This window comes from Hyperoodon ampullatus (genome assembly GCF_949752795.1).
Source record: "Hyperoodon ampullatus genome assembly, chromosome: 2".
NCBI classification, from domain to species: Eukaryota; Metazoa; Chordata; class Mammalia; order Artiodactyla; family Ziphiidae; genus Hyperoodon; species Hyperoodon ampullatus.
The window spans coordinates 107,625,996-107,641,849 of NC_136915.1; the positions used below are offsets into that span (position 1 = coordinate 107,625,996).

At 44.4% G+C, this 15,854-nt stretch overlaps 1 long non-coding RNA gene across 1 annotated transcript; it reads right to left on the bottom strand.

Moving 5' to 3' along the window:
- Positions 1-1,463: 1,463 nt before the first annotated feature.
- Positions 1,464-14,200, bottom strand: LOC307049275. Its single transcript, XR_013810749.1, has 3 exons — positions 14,173-14,200; positions 13,771-13,853; positions 1,464-1,802 (listed from the first exon to the last, which is right to left on the bottom strand). It is a non-coding gene; the product is annotated as an uncharacterized lncRNA (long non-coding RNA).
- Positions 14,201-15,854: the final 1,654 nt, after the last annotated feature.

Sequence of the window (15,854 nt, forward strand, 5' to 3'; positions counted from 1 at the left end):
AGTCTTTCTGGTGGCTATTAAAGGGAAATGTATATAAAGAAATAAAAAGTTTTCACTGCTTGTTTTGTTTCCCATTTCTGAACCAGTCCTTAGACTGAGCAGGTGAGAATAGGAAAGACAAACTGTCACGAAGAGCTCACCTCACTGTCTAATGCTTGAAGTCTAAGTTTAAAAGAATGATTTACTCTCCTGTCATTTTGTAAAAATCTCCAGTCTAAAAATATAAAAGGGTAGTTCTTACATTTAGAGTGCCTTAGAATCAGCTGTGGAGATTATAGAAGCTACTTCCTGGGCTCTAATCCCAAGAGATTTCATTGGCATAGGGCCCTGGAGTCTACATATTTCACATAAACACAAGCAGATGTTTCTGATGCAGGTGGGCTACAGATCACAGTTTAAAACACATTGCTCAATAACACTGAATCAAAATTATAAATACATTTCTTTTCCTTTAATTAAGAAGCTTTAATTGAAAAGTGTTTAAGTCACACCATAAATGTTGACATAACGAACTTAAGATCTTCCTTTGGGAAAAGACCTTATGCATTTTGCATTCCAGAATTAAAATAAAGCTATCATTCCACAATTATACCCTAGAGGTAATAATAAATTAAAACAACAACACAAACAAAAAATTCAACCATGATCACAACCACCACCAACAATAACAAACATATCCATCAACAGACTCAGGTCTGAGATAGAGACATGCCCCACTTTCATAGTAGATGGAGTGACCTCAACTTCTGCTTTTACACTTGGTTGTTTAAGCATTTTCCATGAGTGCCTTTGGCTGTCAATAAAGAGGAACTCACTGACAGAATCAGCAGAATGGATGAAAAGTTGGCCAAACTATTAAGTATTACTTAAAGACAAAGTAGGAAAATTTGAGGGCCTCATGCTCTGCAGTTATTCAAGCATCCCAGCAATTCTTCCTAAATCCAATGGAGAACTCAAATATTGCTTCTAAGAACTTCATTTTATGGACATAACATTTATGGAAGCAACAACATGAATCATACAGATCTCAGAGCTGGTCAGGATCAAGTCACAAATTACTTATGGGGAAAATTCCCAATAGCCATTCTTGTGTTTCACCCTTTGAAATGTAGTTCTTTACCCTATTAAAAAAGTTGCAAAAAACGTATCTTTGGAATGGAAGATTCTCCAATATTTAACTTTTCATAAATTACATTCTTTTCCTCTATATGTCAGAAACAGAACTCATTCTTAAAACTAAAATCAACCTGCATGACCACCAATGTCTTCCAATTTGCCATAATTCAAATGAGAGCCATGTTGGGTCCTGTGCAGGAAATAGGGTGAGAGACCTTTAGGAAAAAAATGGAAAGGAAGAAAGACGGCAGGTACCTAATGTAATGCTTCAAACATGTACAAACATCTCTTTTTAAAATAAATTTTATTTATTTATTTATTTTACTTATTTATTTTTGGCTGTGTTGCGTCTTCGTTGCTGCGCGCGGTCTTTCTCTAGTTGCGGCGAGCGGGGGCTACTCTTCATTGCAGTGCGAGGATTTCTCATTGTGGTGGCTTCTCTTGTTGCAAAGCATGGGCTCTAGGCGCACGGGCTTCAGTAGTTGTGGCTTGCGGGCTCTATAGCACAGGCTCACTGGTTGTGGCACACGAACTTAGTTGCTCCGCGGCATGTGGGATCTTCCCAGACCAGGGTTCGAACTCGTGTCCCCTGCATTGGCAGGCAGATTCTTAACCACTGTGCCACCAGGGAGGCCCAAACATGTACAAATATCTCTTGATCTGTCAACCTAAGACAGGCAAACAACCTGCAGAATTTATACAGGGTTAATTATATCCCCCAGATCTTATTACTGCTAAAGTGAATATGCTAAGACACTTACTGAATTGGTTTTCTATTTCTGCTGTAACAAGTGACCATAACTTTAGTGTCTTAAAAGAACACATTTTTATTATATTACACTTCTGTAGGTTAGGAGTCCAACAAAGATCTCACTGGACTAAAATCAAGGGGTCAACAGAACTGCCTTACCTTCTGGAGGCTGTAAGGGATAATCTCTTTCCTTACTTTCCTAAAAAGTTTTTAGAGGTCTCCCACATTCCTTGGCTTTTGACCCCTTCCTACAACTTCAAAACCAGAACAGCAGGTAGAGTCCTTCTAATTTCACACCATTTTGATCTTTTCTGCCTCTCAATTCTAAGGCCCCATGTAATTTCATGGGGCCCACCTGAATGGTCCAAGATAATCTCATCACAAGGTCTTTACCCTGATCACATCTGCAAAGTTGCCTTTCCTATGTGGTGTAATATATGAACAGGTGGGGGAATTACAGCAGGCACATACTGGGGGAGACAGTATTATTCTGCTGGTCACAAAACTATTAACTCAGATACCAACTAATATTGGAACTATGAAAAGAAAGAACTTCTCTAATTTCAACAAAGTTTAGTTAAAATAAGACACTACAGTCTAGACCAGTGAATCAAGATAAAGTCAGCTTAGAACCCTAGAAGTGCTTCACTGCTGTCCATAAAATTGCACAAGTACTAGTCTCTTTAGATCTTTTTTTTTTCCCAAAATGTGGCCTTTTCCCCCCTCCAAGGCTGACTCTGATGGTAGAAATCTCATCCGAGACAAAGAGTGCATGGTGGAGGAGGTGAAGGTGGTGGTGGAGTCGGTGCACCTGGGACCCCACTAACTTCTAACTATGAACTTTCAGCTGGTCTCTGTGGAACAGATGGGAGGGCTTTCTCAGACCTTCCCTTGCATGAACAGAGGGATCCTTGTGCGCCTTAGCCAGGCGGCCAGGAAGGGGAGCCACAGTCCTTCCCTTGGAACTTGCCTTGTAAAGAAGGCAGGCACCAAGATATTAACTTGTCTGGAATCTTGTGGACCAGATGTCAGCAATCCATGTCCAGAGGTTCCCGACTTTTGGTCACACATCCCCGGGGTCGGCCTAAGGCCCGTGCTGCCTGGGTTGGCTGTGGAGGATGAGCTCCTCAGGCAGAGCCAACTTGCTCTGTCTCCTCCAAACCAGGTTCTGACCAGAGAGCAATGTGTTCATGTTTCTCAGGCTGGTGGAAAATACTCCCTCATCGTCCTCTCAGACTGGGGCAGCCCCTTCCCATGTTGGCCTGCTCTGGGTGGGGGAAGGGATGGGAGGATGGGAGCAAGAGGGGCAGGGACAAGGAGAAGGAGTGGGAACAAATAAGCCTGGGGAGAAGATAGGGGAGGATGGCGAGGAAGGGGAAGGCAGAAGCTGAGGAATAATAAGGAGGACGATGACCAGAGCATGAATGCCATGGAGGTTCTAGCCTCTGGTCCCAGAATGGCAGCTGCCCTCTCTTGAACTTCCCCTGACCTCATGCTGGACACACACACACCCCAGCCTCCTCTCTCATCCTCCAGACTTCTTTATTCCCACAAGAGCAGCCTCTCAGCCCCTGCCCCCTCCCATGCCCTGATTCTGGGGATCTTTCCTTTTTCCCTAGGTTTCCCCAGAGCTAGGCACAGATTCCTCACCAGCAGCCAAACCCTGGTCTGTGGTTCTGGAGAGTCCAAAGCACGGAAATCTCTCATGAGAAAAGGAAATGCAGGCCACATGGGGTCATGGGGTCACTCTGCAGAATCTCAGTCCAGCTGTCCAAGTCAAGCAAGGTTGAAATTTGGGAAGATGTCAAACTCGTTCAAAAGAAACTCTAAGAAGACCCTTGGTGCAGGTCATTGCTACATGTAGCAAATTATGCTATTGAAATCCTAAACCAGGTGATCAATTCTCATTCCAAAGTCATGGATCAGCCTTAAGAAGGGCAAAGCAGGTGGTGAGTGCTAATTACAGGAAATGAACAAAACTGGGGCAGATCCCAGAAAGGACCACGTAGGAGAAGATGCTTAGGCCAATGGCTAAGTAACAATCTGGATTAGTCAGCCTGGGTTTCCAGAAAAAAATACTATAGACAGGGTGGCTTAACCAGAAATCTGTTTTCACACATTCTGGAGACTGGAAGTCCAAGATCAAGATTCGAAGTTCCGAGAAATACAGCTACACGTGGAACAACTCCTACAGAACACCTACTGTACGCTGGCAGAAGACCCCAGACCTCCCAAAAGGCAAGAAACTCCCCACGTACCTGGGTAGGGCAAAGCGGAGAGATTCCCGCACAGAGGATCGGTGCCAACTGGCACTCACCAGCCCAAGAGGCTTGTCTGCTCGCCCGCCGGGGCGGGCGGCGCTGGAAGCTGAGGCTCGGGCTTCGGTCAGAGCGCAGGGAGAGGACTGGGGCTGGCGGCGAGAACTCAGCCTGAAGGGGGCTAATGTGCCACAGCTAGCCGGGAGGGAGTCCAGGAAAAAGTTTGGACCTGCCGAAGAGGCAAGAGACTTTTTCTTCCCTCTTGGTTTCCTGGTGTGCGAGGAGAGGGGATTAAGAGCGCTGCTTAAAGGAGCTCCAGAGACGGGCACAAGCCGCAGCTGAAAGCGCGGAGCCCAGTGACGGGTGTGGGACGCTGGGGCTGCTGCCGCCGCCGCGAGGCCTGTGTGAGAGCGCAGGTCACTGTCCACGCCCCCCTTCCGGGGAGCCTTTGCAGCCGGTCGCTGCCGGGGTCCCGGGATCCAGGGACGGCTTCCCTGGGAGAACGCACAGCGCGCCTCGGGCTGGTGCAATGTCACACCGGCCTCTGCCACTGCAGGCTCCACCCGCACTCTGTGCCCCTCCCTGCCCCCCGGCCTGAGTGAGCCAGAGTCCCCGAAGCGGCTGCTCCTTTAACCCTGTCCTGTCTGAGCGAAGAACAGACGCCCTCCGGCGACCTACATGGAGAGGTGGGGCCAAATCCAAAGCTGAGACCCAGGAGCTGTGAGAACAAAGAAGAGAAAGGGAAATCTCTCCCAGCAGCCTCAGAAGCAGCGGATTAAAGCTCCACAATCAACTTGATGTACCCTGCATCTGTGGAATACATGAATAGACAACGAATCATCCCAAATTGAGGAGCCAGGAGTCAGTGCTGTGCCTCTGAGGTGGGAGAGCCAACTTCAGGACACTGGTCCACAAGAGACCTCCCAGCTCCACATAATATCAAACGGCGAAAATCTTCCAGAGATCTCCATCTCAACACCAGCACCCAGCTTCACTCAACGACCAGCAAGCTACAGTGCTGGACACCCTATGCCAAACAACTAGCAAGACAGGAACACAACGCCACCCATTAGCAGAGAGGCTGCCTAAAATCATAAAAAGTCCACAGACACCCCAAAATACACCACCAGACGTGGCCCTGTCCACCAGAAAGACAAGATCCAGCCTCATGCACCAGAACACAGGCACTAGTCCCCTCCACCAGGAAGCCTACACAACCAACTGAACCAACCTTAGCAACTGGGGACAGACACCAAAAATAATGGGAACTACGAACCTGCAGCCTGCAAAAAGGAGACCCCAAACACAATAAGATAAGCAAAATGAGAAGACAGAAAAACACACAGCAGGAGAAGGAGCAAGATAAAAACCCACCAGACCTAACAAATGAAGAGGAAATAGGCAGTCTACCTGAAAAAAAATTCAGAATAACGATAGTAAAGATGATGCAAGATTCTATTTCCCAGATCCAAAATCTTGGAAATAGAATAGACAAAATGCAAGAAACAGTTAACAAGGACCTAGAAGAACTAAAGATGAATCAAGCATCAATTAAAAACACAATAAATGAAATGAAAAATACTCTAGATGGGATCAATAGCAGAATAACTGACACAGAAGAACGGATGAGTGAGGTGGAAGATAAAATAGTGGAAATAACTGATGCAGAGCAAAATAAAGAAAAAAGAATGAAAAGAACAGAGGACAGTCTCAGAGACCTCTGGGACAACATTAAACGCACCAACATTCGAATTATAGGGGTTCCAGAAGAAGAAGAGAAAAAGAAAGGGACTGAGAAAATATTTGAAGAGATTATAGTTGAAAACTTCCCTAATATGGGAAAGGAAATAGTTAATCAAGTCCAGGAGGCACAGAGAGTCCCATACAGAATAAATCCAAGGAGAAATACGCCAAAACACATATTAATCAAACTGTCAAAAATTAAACACAAAGAAATCATATTAAAAGCAGCAAGGCAAAAACAACAAATAACACACAAGGGAATCCCCATCAGGTTAACAGCTGATCTCTCAGCAGAAACTCTACAAGCCAGAAGGGAGTGGCAGGACATAATTAAAGTGATGAAGGAGAAAAACCTGCAACCAAGATTACTCTACCCAGCAAGGATCTCATTCAGATTTGATGGAGAAATTAAAACCTTTACAGACAAGCAAAAGCTGAGAGAGTTCAGCACCACCAAACCAGCTTTACAACAAATGCTAAAGGAACTTCTCTAGGCAAGAAACACAACAGAAGGAATATAACTACAATAATGAACCCAAAGCCATTAAGGAAATGGGAATAGGAACATACATATCAATAATTACCTTAAATGTAAATGGACTAAATGCTCCCACCAAAAGACACAGATTGGCTGAATGGATACAAAAACAAGACCCATATATATGCTGTCTACAAGAGACCCACTTCAGACCTAGAGACACATACAGACTGAAAGGAAGGGGATGGAAAAAGATATTCCATGCAAATGGAAATCAAAAGAAAGCTGGAGTAGCAATTCTTATATCAGACAAAATAGACTTTAAAATAAAGACTATTAGAAGAGACAAAGAAGGACACTACATAACGATAAAGGGATCGATCCAAGAAGAAGATATAACAATTGTAAATATTTATGCACCCAACATAGGAGCACCTCAATACATAAGGCAAATACTAACAGCCATAAAAGGGGAAATCGACAGTAACACACTCATAGTAGGGGACTTTAACACCCCACTTTCACCAACGGACAGATCATCCAAAATGAAAACAAATAAGGAAACACAAGCTTTAAATGATACATTAAACAAGATGGACTTAATTGATATTTATAGGACATTCTATCCAAAAAGAACAGAATACACATTTTTCTCAAGTGCTCATGGAACATTCTCCAGGATAGATCATATCTTGGGTCACAAATCAAGCCTTGGTAAATTTAAGAAAATTGAAATTGTATCAAGTATCTTTTCTGACCACAATGCTATGACACTAGACATCAATTACAGGAAAAGTTCTGTAAAAAATACAAACACAGGCTAAACAATACACTACTCAATAACGAAGTGATCACTGAAGAAATCAAAGAGGAAATTAAAACATACCTAGAAACAAATGACAATGGAGACACGACGACCCAAAACCTATGGGATGCAGCAAAAGCAGTTCTAAGGGGGAAGTTTATAGCAATACAATCCCACCTTGAGAAACAGGAAACATCTCGAGTAAACAACCTGACCCTGCACCTAAAGCAATTAGAGAAAGAAGAACAAAAAACCCCCGAAGTTAGCAGAAGGAAGGAAATCATAAAGATCAGATCAGAAATAAATGAAAAAGAAATGAAGGAAACGATAGCAAAGATCAATAAAACTAAAAGCTGGTTCTTTGAGAAGATAAACAAAATTGATAAACCATTAGCCAGACTCATCAAGAAAAAAAGGGAGAAGACTCAAATCAATAGAATTAGAAATGAAAAAGGAGAAGTAACAACTGACACTGCAGAAATACAAAAGATCATGAGAGATTACTACAAGAAACTCTATGCCAATAAAATGGAAAACCTGGAAGAAATGGAGAAATCCTTAGAAATGCACAACCTGCCAAGACTGAATCAGGAAGAAATAGAAAATATGAACAGACCAATCACAAGCACTGAAATTGAAACTGTGATTAAAAATCTTCCAACAAACAAAAGCCCAGGAGCAGATGGCTTCACAGGCGAATTCTATCAAACATTTAGAGAAGAGCTAACAGCTATCCTTCTCAAACTCTTCCAAAATATAGCAGAGGGAAGAGCACTCCCAAACTCATTCTACGAGGCCACCATCACCTTGATACCAAAACCAGGCAAGGATGTCACAAAGAAAGAAAACTACAGGCCAATATCACTGATGAACATAGATGCAAAAATCCTCAACAAAATACTAGCCAACAGAATCCAACAGCACATTAAAAGGATCATACACCACGATCAAGTGGGGTTTATTCCAGGAATGCAAGGATTCTTCAATATACGCAAATCAATCAATGTGATACACCATATTAACAAATTGAAGAAGAAAACCCATATGATCATCTCAATAGATGCAGAGAAAGCTTTCGACAAAATTCAACACCGATTTATGATAAAAACCCTGCAGAAAGTAGGCATAGAGGGAACTTTCCTCAACATAATAAAGGCCATATATGACAAACCCACAGCCAACATTGTCCTCAATGGTGAAAAACTGAAACCATTTCCACTAAGATCAGGAACAATACAAGGCTGCCCACTCTCACCACTCTTATTCAACCTAGTTTTGGAAGTTTTAGCCACAGCAATCAGAGAAGAAAAGGAAATAAAAGGAATCCAAATTGGAAAAGAAGAAGTAAAGCTGTCACTGTTTGCAGATGACATGATACTGTACATAGAGAATCCTAAAGATGCTACCAGAAAACTACTAGAGCTAATCAATGCATTTGGTAAAGTAGCAGGATACAAAATTAATGCACAGATATCTCTGGCATTCCTGTACACTAATGATGAAAAATCTGAAAGTGAAATCAAGAAAACACTCCCATTTACCATTGCAACAAAAGGAATAAAATATCTAGGAATAAAGCTACCTAAGGAGACAAAAGACCTGTATGCAGAAAATTATAAGACACTGATGAAAGAAATTAAAGATGATACAAATAGATGGAGAGATATACCATGCTCCTGGATTGGAAGAATCAATATTGTGAAAATGACTCTACTACCCAAAGCAATCTACAGATTCAATGCAATCCCTATCAAACTACCACTGGCATTTTTCACAGAACTAGAACAAAAAATTTCACAATTTTTTTGGAAAAACAAAAGACCCCAAATAGCCAAAGCAATCTTGAGAATGAAAAACGGAGCTGCAGGAATCAGGCTCCCTGACTTCAGACTATACTACAAAGCTACGGTAATCAAGACAGTGTGGTACTGGCACAAAAACAGAAAGATAGATCAATGAACAGGATAGAAAGCCCAGAGATAAACCCACGCACATATGTTCAACTTATCTTTGATAAAGGAGGCAGGAATGTACAGTGGAGAAAGGACAGCCCCTTCAATAAGTGGTGCTGGGAAAACTGGACAGGGACATGTAAAAGTATGATTAGATTAGAGATTAGATCATTCCCTAACACCATACACAAAAATAAGCTCAAAATGGATTAAAGACCTAAATGTAAGGCCAGAAACTATCAAACTCTTAGAGGAAAACATAGGCAGAACACTCTATGACATAAATCACAGCAAGATCCTTTTTGACCCACCTCCTAGAGAAATGGAAATAAAAACAAAGATAAATAAATGGGACCTAATGAAACTTCAAAGCTTTTGCACAGCAAAGGAAACCATAAACAAGACCAAAAGACAACCCTCAGAATGGGAGAAAATATTTGCAAATGAAGCAACTGACAAAGGATTAATCTCCAAAATTTATAAGCAGCTCATGCAGCTCAACAGCAAAAAAACAAACAACCCAATCCAAAAATGGGCAGAAGACTTAAATAGGCATTTCTCCAAAGAAGATATACAGACTGCCAACAAACACATGAAAGAATGCTCAACATCATTAATCATTAGAGAAATGCAAATCAAAACTACGATGCGGGCTTCCCTGGTGGCGCAGTGGTTGAGAGTCCGCCTGCCGATGCAGGGGACACAGGTTCGTGCCCCGGTCCGGGAAGATCCCACATGCCGCGGAGCGGCTGGGCCCGTGAGCCATGGCTGCTGATCCTGCGCGTCCAGAGCCTGTGCTCCGCAACGGGAGAGACCACAACAGTGAGAGGCCCGCATACCGCAAAAAAAAAAAAAAAAAAAAAAAAAACTACAATGAGATATCATCTCACGCCAGTCAGAATGGCCATCATCAAGAAATCTAGAAACAATAAATGCCGGAGAGGGTGTGGAGAAAAGGGAACACTCTTGCACTGCTGGTGGGAATGTGAATTGGTACAGCCACTATGGAGAACAGTATGGAGGTTCCTTAAAAAACTAAAAATAGAACTACCATATGACCCAGCAATCCCACTACTAGGCATATACCCTGAGAAAACCATAATTCAAAAAGAGACGTGTACCAAAATGTTCATTGTAGCTCTATTCACAATAGCCCGGAGCTGGAAACAACCTAAATGTCCATCATCAGATGAATGGATAAAGAAGATGTGGCACATATATACAATGGAATATTACTCAGCCATAAAGAGAAACGAAACTGAGCTATTTGTAATGAGGTGGATGGACCTAGAGTCTGTCATCCAGAGTGAAGTAAGTCAGAAAGAGAAAGACAAATACCGTATGCTAACACATATATATGGAATTTAAAAAAAAATGTCATGAAGAACCTAGGGGTAAAACGGGAATAAAGACACAGACCTACTTGAGAATGGACTTGAGGATATGGGGAGGGGGAAGTGTAAGCTGTGACAAAGCGAAAGAGAGGCATGGATATGTATACACTACCAAACGTGAGGTAGATAGATAGTGGGAAGCAGCCGCAGAGCACAGGGAGATCAGCTCGGTGCTTTGTGACCGCCTGGAGGGGTGGGATGTGGAGGGTGGGAGGGAGGGAGATGCATGAGGGAAGGGATGTGGGAACGGATGTATATGTATGACTGATTCACTTTGTTATAAAGCAGAAACTAATAAAAAAAAAATTAAAAAAAAAAGAGACATGTACCAAAATGTTCATTGCAGCTCTATTCACAATAGCCCGGAGATGGAAACAACCTAAGTGTCCATCATCGGATGAATGGATAAAGAAGATGTGGCACATATATACAATGGAATATTACTCAGCCATAAAAAGAAATGAAACTGAGCTATTTGTAATGAGGTGGATAGACCTAGAGTCTGTCACACAGAGTGAAGTAAGTCAGAAAGAGAAAGACAAATACCGTATGCTAACACATATATATGGAATTTAAGAAAAAAAAATGTCATGAAGAACCTAGGGGTAGAACAGGAATAAAGACACAGACCTACTTGAGAATGGACTTGAGGATATGGGGAGGGGGAAGGGTAACCTGTGACAAAACGAAAGAGAGGCATGGACATATATACAGTACCAAACGTAAGGTAGATAGATAGTGGGAAGCAGCCGCATAGCACAGGGAGATCAGCTCGGTGCTTTGTGACCGACTGGAGGGGTGGGATAGGGAGGGTGGGAGGGAGGGAGAGAAAAAAAAAAAGATTCCTGCCAATTCACTTTCTGCTGCGAGCTCTCTTCCTGGCTTGTAAATAGCAGATGCCTCGCTGGGTCCTCACATGGCCTTTTCTCCTTGCTGGAGCTGGGATAGGGCAGGGGCCCAAGCTCTCTTCATTTAAGGACATTAATCCTGTCAGATCAGGGCTCCAAGCTTATGACCTCATTTAATCTTAATTACTTCCTTAAAGATCCCTTCTCCAAATACAGCCCTACAGGGATTAGGGTTCAAGATATGAATTTGGGGGGTGGCTGGTGGAACACATACATTCAGCTCCTAACACTGTCCCCAGCCTCCTCCTATGAAGCTGTTTGCAGCTCTCAGCTCTGGTCCCTGGGAACTTCCCAGGCACTGGGGCCTCAGATTCCTCTCCCCACAGGCTTTCTCCTTCTCTCTCTCTGACTCAAATGCCTCAACACGGGGCACAGCTGTTGACTGGCTGACACTCAAAGGCAGTGGACTGAGTTGCTTTCACCTGGCTGACTTTCAGAAGAGAGGGGCCACCACTGACTGATATGTTTGCAGAAATGTGTTCACTGAGGAGACTGGCTGTGGTGGCAGAATAATGCTTCCCCAAAGATGTCCACATCCTGGTCCCTGGAATTTGTGAACATGTTACTTGACATGGCAAAAGAGACTTTGCAGGTGTGATTAAATTAAGGACCTTGAGATAGGGAGATTATCCTGGAGGGTCCAATGGAATCACAAGGGTCCATATAAGTGAAAGAGGGAGCAAGATTTGGTGTCAGAATAATGCGTTGTGAGAATAACCTGATCAGCCGTGACTGGCTATGAAGATGGAAGGGGGCTGTGAGAGTAGAATGTGGGCATCTTCAAGAGGCTGGAAAAGGCAAAGAAAGAGATTCTCCCCTAGAGCCTCCAGAAAGAACCTCACCTCCACTGTCAGACTGATTTTAGCCCAGTGAGATGCATCTTGGACTTCTGATCTCCAGAACCATATGATAATAAATGTGTGTTGTTTTAAGCCACTAAGTGTGTGGTAATGTGTTACAATAGCAACAGGAAACTCCTACAGTGGACATTGGTAGATAGAGAGGATTTAAAAACCAGTTCTGGGGCTTCCCTGGTGGCGCGGTGGTTGAGAGTCCACCTGCCGATGCAGGGGACATGGGTTCGTGCCCTGGTCCGGGAAGGTCCGGCATGCCGTGGAGCGGCTGGGCCCGTGAGCCATGGCAGCTGAGCCTGCGTGTCCGGAGCCTGTGCTCCGCAACAGGAGAGGCCACAACAGTGAGAGGCCCGCGTACCACAAAAAAAAGAAAAAAACAAAACAAAAAACAGTTCTGGTGGCTATTTGTTACCATGGCTTTAGAACAATTATTCTATCCCCAGAAATGTGAACTTTCAAAGTTTTCAATTCTCAGCGTAGATAATGTAAATAATACTGAGTGATGTACCAACCATCACCATATAAGGAGTCGAAACCCTCACCTTGTGCTCGGGGTAAACGTCTAACACCATCCAAAATAGGGTGTGCACGGGTGTATGTTTGGGACAGGGTAGCAGGAGCTTCAGAACTGGATTTATAATGCTCCCCACAGGGCTGACCGCAGGGTGTTGGGCACAGGAGGGTCTTTTGTCATATCTAGGCCATCTAGTATCTGAGCCCCCTTTGTTTGTATGAGAAAGTTCCCACATTCTGAAACTTTTAAGGATCACGCATTCGCTGTCTTAGTTTTCCTAGGGGCTAAGATGTGGGTCTATTACCAAGAGCTGGCAAATCCCCATCAGCAACAACTACTCCAGCATTTGACAGGAGTTGAGAGACACAAGGAGTAGGCCCCGGGGAAATTTTTTCTGTCCCCTGCAACAGAAGAATCTCCCCACCTCAAGATCCTTAGTTTAACACCGACCAGGTGCAGCAGAAGCCATGGAGCCATTGGCAGTGTCTAGTGTCCAGGGCCAGTAGTGTCACCTGTGCAAAGCTACAGGGTCTGTCACTCAGCAGGAGGCACTTGTGTCCTTTCCATTTGGTCTGTGTGCTCCCTTCCATTGGCCTTCTTTATTCCTCCCTGTTTGTATAGCCTGGTTCTCCAGTTTGCTGGAGATTCTCTGAGCTATTACTATCCCTGGAATAAAGTATGTTTCAGATGAAACGAGCCAGAGTTTATTTCTGATGGCTGCAGAGAGGAAAAGGAGGGAAATGAGGGAACGCAGGGGGGAAGAAAGAAAGCTTCTTCCTGGAAGTTGGCTGGGTGCTGAGTTCCTTTGCTGTCAGCTCCAGGATTCTCCAGAAGAGTCAGCTTCCCCCTTAAGCCAAAGGCACCCTCAAGAATCAAGTTACGCCACTCCTCGCTCTCTGGTCTGAAAACACAAGTTGACTGCTTTCGGCAGTCTCCCCGCTCCCCGCCCTCAGGTCTAACCCAGTCTTACCCAGGAAGAGAAAACAAACAAACAAACCTCACGCTTCAAGCAAACACGTCATCTTTCTATCCCTTATCTTGGTCATCAGCTTCTTTTTCAGAATCTTCATTTCTTGTATTCTGTATGGTGGGGAAAGGAAAAACATGGTCCCTGGGATACCAAGAGAATGAAGTAGGAAGGACGTGCACAGAAAATACACCGAGTAACACTCTGAGACGTAACCCTGAATCTGTATGTTTATACACAAGACACATACATAAATATATACTTGTATACATTGTTTTACAATTTCTTTACTACTTAAAAAATTTTTGGATCAGCGTAACACACGATCCCAGAATTCCTGTCCCCGGCGTGTAAAGCAAGACAAAAGGTAAGAATTCGAGGAGGCTGGCAAAATCCGCCGGTATCTCAGATAAAGGGTAAGAGGCGTATTACCTCGGCTTGGTGGGCTCCCGAAGTGGGCGGACAAGATGACGTCACTTCCCCTTCAGCAGCCGGCCCGCCCATTGGTCATCTCGGCAGGGCGGGGACAGGGCGGGGGTTGGAGGAGAGGAGCCGCCTTAGAGGTCAGGAATGGGGCTTGGCTTATGTAAATCTTGCAGCGTAGGGGTACAATTCCCCGCGAGCCACTTCCCGGGCTGTGGAAATTTTCCGGAGAAGTTGCTTGGATTTTGTTAGCAGAGTCGTTTGGAGGTGCTGAGAGGCGTGGAAGAGCAAGGGGTGCGGAGGGTGGGTGGTGAGCGTGTGTGTACAGTGTAGGAGTCTAAGGCTGTACCGGGGCGCGGGACAAAGCAGTTCATACTTACCTGGCAGGGGAGATACCATGATCATGAAGGTGGTTTTCCCAGGATGAGGCTCACTCATTGCACTGCGAGTGTGTTGACGCCTGCGATTTCCCCAAATGCGGGAAACTCGACTGCATAATTTGTGGTAGTGGGGGACTGCGTGCGCGCTCTCCCCCAGCAATTGGTATTTAATAAGAGAATTGATCGATTGAACTGAAAACAAAGCGTAAATAAGTTGGAGCTATCTCGCAGCACAGTCATTAAGAATCTATTTACTAATATGGCAAACATGGATTCAGTTCTTGCAAAGACCACCTAGCTGCCGCGGAAAAGGGTCCGTAAGTTATAACTACTGAATTCGCGTGTCTGCAGCTTATACTGTCCAATAATAAGTATCACAGCAGTCAGATCATCGCTTGTTGCTACGAGAGAAACTCCACGCACAGAAGAGGAGACCCAAATAGAGACAAAAGTAAACAAGTTAAAAATTACATTAAGTAGTGTTACGATAAGTTATATTTTAAATAAGTTATATAGTCTCCCTTATTAGCTCCTGCGTTGTCGTAGTGGGTGGTTGCGGTCTTTACTATTCATTCGCCTAGTTTTTAAGTCCCCAGTATTGCGCCCCCCCTTCCCCCCCCCCCCCCCCCCCCCCGCTTTTTAACTATCGTGGACTCTGGCGGTGTGAGCAAAAGCGTTTTTCTACTCGGCGTTGTGATAAACTTTTTTCCTGCATGAAATTTTTCAGTGCGTTTCTGCCGCAGGATCACAGCGGTAGTACGACCATGTAATTAAACCTTTTCCGGTTCCGATCCGATTGTCAACAGAAAAAGCAGTTTGTGCCTAAACAAAACCGGCAGCGCCCCGCGATGATCTCAAGGAAACAACATCTCACGACGTTTCGAACGTTGTTTGAGGATGTTCCGAGCTTCCAGGGCAGCGAGAGGAGGGCGACTGCAAAAAAATGGGAAAAAAAGTTTTGTTTTCCCTAGCCGTGATTTTCTCCGGAGCAGAAACTAGGACCGCTCACAGCGCAGAAAAGCCCTGAAACACCCTGAAACACACTTCGTTATCGCTCATCGAGCATGGGTTTCGTCTATTTTTATTTTTTATTTATTTTTTTTGCGGTACGCGGGCCTCTCACCGCTGCGGCCTCTCTCGCTGTGGAGCACAGGCTCCGGACGCGCAGGCCCAGCGGCCACGGCCCACGGGCCCAGCCGCTCCGCGGCATGCGGGACCCCCCCGGACCGGGCCACGAACCCGCGTGCTCTGCATGTGCAGGCGCACTCCCAACCACTGCGCCACCACGGAAGCCCCGATTTCGTGTATTTT